This window comes from Hippocampus guttulatus, chromosome 1, assembly GCF_054856545.1.
Source record: "Hippocampus guttulatus isolate MCC_2025c chromosome 1, RoL_Hgut_1.0, whole genome shotgun sequence".
In the NCBI taxonomy this organism is placed as follows: domain Eukaryota; kingdom Metazoa; phylum Chordata; class Actinopteri; order Syngnathiformes; family Syngnathidae; genus Hippocampus; species Hippocampus guttulatus.
The window spans coordinates 26,088,185-26,094,184 of record NC_141261.1 but is presented as its reverse complement, the minus strand read 5'-3'; positions in this window follow the sequence as shown (position 1 = coordinate 26,094,184).

Here is a 6,000-nt window from a genome sequence, read left to right as displayed (position 1 = left end):
CCGTCTCTCTGTTGGCACAGGGTCCACCTCATCCGTATGCTTCACTTTTTGAAGCGATGTCAGAATCACACTTTTATGCATCTAAGATGTCCAACTTGTCATCAGCACTCAGCAAAAGTCAACGGGAGCAGGCCTTAAATAGCATCTCTACCCATTCATCGAGAACAAAGGAAGAAACTAGGATAGTAAGCAGGAACACAGTGGAGCTTTTAGTATGTGCTCAATAAATGTGAACATTTTGAGGCAGTGGCATTTGATATGAATTCATTTCCAATAAAATAAACCATCCAAGACATACTGTTGTACAAGAAAGCCATGGTAAGAATTGTCTTATTTCAACATTGGCACATTTTTATCACAGGAATTGTTAAATACCTTGAATATACAGCAGTGTTCACCATGTACCACCGTGATGAACCCACTTAAAAATACAGTGCGTAGCAGGCATTCAGTAAATGTTCATCATAAAAACGCAGCAGCTTTATTCCTAAAAAGAATAGGCTCTTTGTGCCTCCACTTGTCGAAACAAGGTATTCTAATGAATATTGCGTGTGTGGAATAACAATTAAGCAGAATAATCGACCCGTTTTTATTATCTCGGAGAGTTACTAAATTAAGGAGTAGGCTGAGCCGTTGCTACAGCCGTCCCCACCCCAAATGTGCAAAGCACGTTTGCTCCCTTACAAAGACTCCCCATAGCAGAACGAAGTTTCATGTTCCCCAGATGGTAAAGCGGGTAACCACGCTAGGCGAGCGACGGGGCAGGTGTACAGATGAACTCTCATGTCCACCTCAGATGACGGAATACACCAGTCATCACTTCGGTGAACCTTAGTCGCTCGTCCAATGGGCCACGAAGCCCTGGGCAGCTGAGGGTCCACTACCAAAACGACTGCCTTCTTCTCCAGGAGCTCCATCGTAGCTGAATGCCATTTCTGCCTGGTCTGAGGTGTGGGAAGGTACTCCTTGATGTGCCTGGACCAGAATTGGTCAATGAGCACCTGAGAGTGTCACCAACGCTTGCAACTCAGGGTCTCGAAATTCAGGAGTAGGCTGAGACTTTGCTACAATAGTGATAATAATAATAATAACAAAAATAATTGATTTGGGGGATCCAAACATCTGCGAAAATTTAGACTTTGCACACTCATGAGCCCTGGTGACAAATTTAATATTTTAAAGTTGTCATAGACGATGAAAACAAAATGGTTTCACAAAACGTTTAAACTAGGCCTACGAAAATTGGCAAGCATGTGTAACCCTACCCCGCCCCCGCCCCCGCCCCAGACGTCCATTGCAGCCATCATATAAAATGAACAAGAAGTGAGCTATTCATTTTGAAAGTCCAATTTTAGCCCATTTTTGCACATTTACAGGGATCATACTTTGCATCCTTGTCCTGGAGGAGTCATCCGACTGACTTCAAATTTTGCCTTAACAATCTTAAGGCCTGGGAAAACAACATGGGGAGGGGGGGGGGGGGGGCGGGGGAAATGAGTTTTCGAAATACTAGATGATCGGGGTGGGGCATCACAATTTGCATTTAGCATTTATTTCGCCAAAAAGTAGGAAATGCTTAATAACTCCAGCGCACATGCTTCAAACATTCTTCAAACTTATCACGTTTATAAATAGTCATAAAAAGACATTATTTGATATAATTCTGAGATACAACTAGCGGCACCGAATGCTGACTTAAAACGTAATTTTTATACTTTTTAATCTGCTACACAGAGCCCGTTGAATGAATCCAATTGAAAATTTGTCAGGAAAGCCTCAACACGCCAAATATTATGTGTTTTCTGTGAAGGGTGTGTGGAGGCGATTATCAAAAAGCAACTTGTAGTCACCAATAGGCTGAGAGGAGGGAGTCTTTACCTTGTCAGACGCGTCGCTTGTCCGCAACGATCTTCCATCCAATATACCGCTTGATAATTATGATACAATTTCCGATATGCCTTATTAGTGAGTCCAACATGATTTTCGATCAGTTGTGCGTGTGGTTATCCGTGCCTGCATTGGTGCGTACGTACGGTCAGCAAAAAGTAGGGATTCCCAGTTCACTGAAACACAGTTCAAAAGAAAGAGCACTTCCGCTAAGTGAACAGCTGATTTTAACACCTGTGCTGACGTACCACACCTATGCACACCCACATCACGTGACAAGCGTCCTGTTTACAACGTGTGACGCAGGGCCGGCGCTGACACGTGGCGGGTCAAGCCATCAACCAGCATGCTTGTCAGGTCAGGTCCTTGCAGGAGATTTGCATTGAGTAATGAGTCTTTAAATCACACGTGTCTTTCGCTGTATCCGCTTTTCTTTCTTTTTGATGGATGTGCAGCATGCTGGGATGTTGTTGGCCACAAAATTTACAGAAGGGACATTTCCTGCAATCTTTTGCTGATGTGCCCAGTGCACATGCACCCCTGCACAACTGTGCTCCAAATGACTTTAAGAGCTGCTCTAACTGAACCCATTTCCTTATATCTTGTCAAAATGGCAAACGTTTAATGAGAGAGCAGGCCTGAAGACATCTACGAATTTATTTTTCATCGTAGTGGTAGCGCCACCTGCTGGCTAAAGAATATATACAGTCTATGTTTTATTCCTAGAAGTTTTTCTCCTAGCAAGTTTACCAGATTTACCTCAGATATGCTCAGAAGAGTGGTTAGGCCACCATGATGTTGCAACACGAAGTTTGTGAATTTTTGCAAAACACTGCTGCTGGGACCGCACGGGGTGAGCTAATAAAACAGCGCTGATTCTCAGAATATAAATAAGGAACACATTTTCATTAAACTTTGCAAACACATCAGGCCTGGCAACAGCATCACCATTTTATTGGGTTATTTTTTGATCATGAAACAGTCCACGCCAATGAACAAGTCAGCCTTGCATTAAACCACAACACCATCTACTTTTGTTTAAACACCGCCGTCATTTCAGACACAGTCATTAATCCCAAAGCTGTGGTATGACACCCGAAAGTCAACGGCAGAGTCATGATCACTTTAAAAGCATGTCAGTGTGTAAAAGAAGAGAGGGGGTGGGGGGTGGGGTTATAAATAAATATAGCTCATTTCTGGCAGGTAATTTTCTCCAGCTGCTCTAAGTGTGACAATCCCACGAGGACCAAAAATCTAATATTAAAAGCAATTCATTATGCGGGAACTGTTCTTGCGTGACCTGCGGCTACACCTGTGTGACTAACTCAATTGCAGACATTGCGAGATGTTAGCGAGAAGAAGCATCTCCGCTTTGACAGCAGAGGGTCGAACAGAGTGTAGTGGGACTCGGATGATTTCCATGTCTATGTGCCTTGATTGATAGGGTCGTTGCAGTTTATTTTGGCGGGGAAGGTGATACATGATACGCTCTGACAGACATTGAAGCAACGGCCCAAATTTGATGCTGAAGAACATGATTGCCATGGGGTAAAATGTCACTGTACATACTGTATTTACTACGAATGCGCGCATAGAGGCAGCTGCACACTCCTTAATGGCCTGACTGCTGTCTTTTCACTGCACTGGTGTCAACTCACGGCTCTTTTAAAAGGAAGAAAGCTTGAATATGTGAGCAAAATGATCTCAAGAATGTTGGTATAGCTGCGCCGAAACATTAGTTGTGCTCAGTTTCATACTGCAAAGACATAATGTATAGATGACACGGCTAATGATTACTGACAAAATACAGAGCTCCTTCATGTTGGAACTGATTCCTGTGTGACCAATTAATTGTCAGCCCCGACCAAAGTAGTTGAAACGATTTGTAATAATTCAGTTTAATGACCTGCTTCTTCTGTCCAAGATGTCATTTTTAATTGTCTCATTAGAAAACGTGACAGCTACCAGGATGTTTTGGACAACAATGATTCTGTCTCCATAGATCTTTTCACAATTTACCTGAGAAAAGCTGCAAGCCCAGATGTCCTGTTTTTGTTACCACAGTAACCTGCGCGGCTCTTTGAGATCTCGGCAAAAATAGAACAGTACGGTAAGTTAAGCACTTTGAAGCAGGATGCCTGTGTAACGCAACAGTCGACATGACCTCATTAAAGGAGACGTTATCGGATGGAGGGCTTGTCGCGTCTTATTTTTTAAGATTAGTTTCTGGCGTGAATTTCAAATATATACAGCATATATATATATATATATATATATACAGTATATATGTATACTGTGAGCTGGATAAAAGGCAGAGAAGGGGGAAATTAATTTCAACTGTTTTGGAGGCTGTCATTGCCTTGCCGCATACCAAAGGTTGAAAATGCAGACCATCCTTGCCAAGGACATCGAATCAAACATCTACGGAGGTCAGAATCAACGTGGAGGCTTCCAGCCCTGATCTGTGCTGACCACAGGCCTGTGTGGAAAACCCCGCAAGTCAGAGACGACAAGAATTTTGCTCTCTTTGTCTCTACACTACAGAATGAAGATGCAGAGCGTCTGTTTGCCCATCAGGGGGCGATATATATTTGCCTTACATTCGTCTTGTCAAACCAAGTTCAGCACCAGTGTCACTAAACACTTTTTCAAAGTAATAGACAGTTAGCATATTAGTTGACATCTCTCTCTCTCGCTCTTTTGTTCTAAATTAATGGCTATTCTGACAAGATTAGAAGATAATTGCTACCGATCTCTGACAGGTGTTTCTGTGTGTGCCATGTAGTCTCATGAAGGAGTTTATCCCGCGTGATGAAGTTACAGCTTAAGTTCATTCAATATTTGACAAATGTTTGAATCTGCTAATGAGAGGATGTTGAGGTTCTTCCTTGTTTGAACAAGATGGCCGAGGTGTTATTGGCAAGTGGCGCATCCCTAACTGGCCATTTGCATTTTCCCAATGCAAGATTGATGAATTGGATCCGCTGAGACATTTTGCTCTGTGCACAAACACGAGCATTTCAAAACAAAGTATTGCTGTGTTCAGAAAATGAAGAAAACGGGCGCCTCAGCCGTACTGTTTCTTTTGGAACAATATCTCAAGCAAGATTTGTCTGAAATTGTCACACATGCAGCTTGAATCAGTTGGCTTTTTATTCGTCACACTTTTTTATTTTGTCATTTTAATACTGCAATAGGACATAAATAAAGTTGCTTTACCCTGCATGTTTGTTTTTTTGGAAATAATTAAGAACATTCATCACTACATCAATTTCTCTTACATTTTATTCTCACAGTTGTAAAAGTGTCACTTTAACAATGAGTGTGCATAACTCTTTCACACAGTCCCCATTCGACCTGTTACTTTGTCATGAAACGTTGCCTTGTTGACTTTGTTATACAGGAATCTCTTCTATTTCATCTTTAAAGATGACCTCAGCCAGAATCGTGCTCATTGACAGGACTCTCCAACCTTGAATCTTGAATGTTTTACTGATTAGAAACACAAAATTGCAATCCACACTGAAGGAGCTGTAGGCACCAATGCAGAAAATGGGAGGTTCCTAAGTTATAAACACCCGACTTCTGAAAATTTGTAGAAACAAACAAACATTGACTGATGTCCATCGGCAATGAGAAGAAGACGGAAGACCTCTCACAGTTTGCAAGCAGCCGTTCAACAGCACTCTCCGCCGAGTATATTAGGAACTGTCCACAGGAGATGTCTCCAAAGAAATCTCCGGCCACCGGGACAAGTCAGCCTCCCATCATAACTTCTCCCTCCTCTGCACATGGACTTTTCAAGCTCATTGTCACAGTGCGGTGATGGTGTGGCGCCTGTTGACGTATTTCCTCCATGGAACTAATACGTAGTTGAGGGCTCTGAATGTGACCGGGTGCTTTCGTGTGCCTGAGTTAAAGTGACTTCCTATTTTTGGCCGAAACTTTTGTCGGGCACCACGACACAGTCTTTTTCATTTTATGACCACTACTGGAAATTAGAGATCAAAATGTAATGTGTTCCAATTTACAAAGTATTTCAGCTTCTGAGCTGTCGCTCGATACCCACCGTGTTGGTATCTTGGTGACTTCCTGTTCTGTATTTGACAGTAC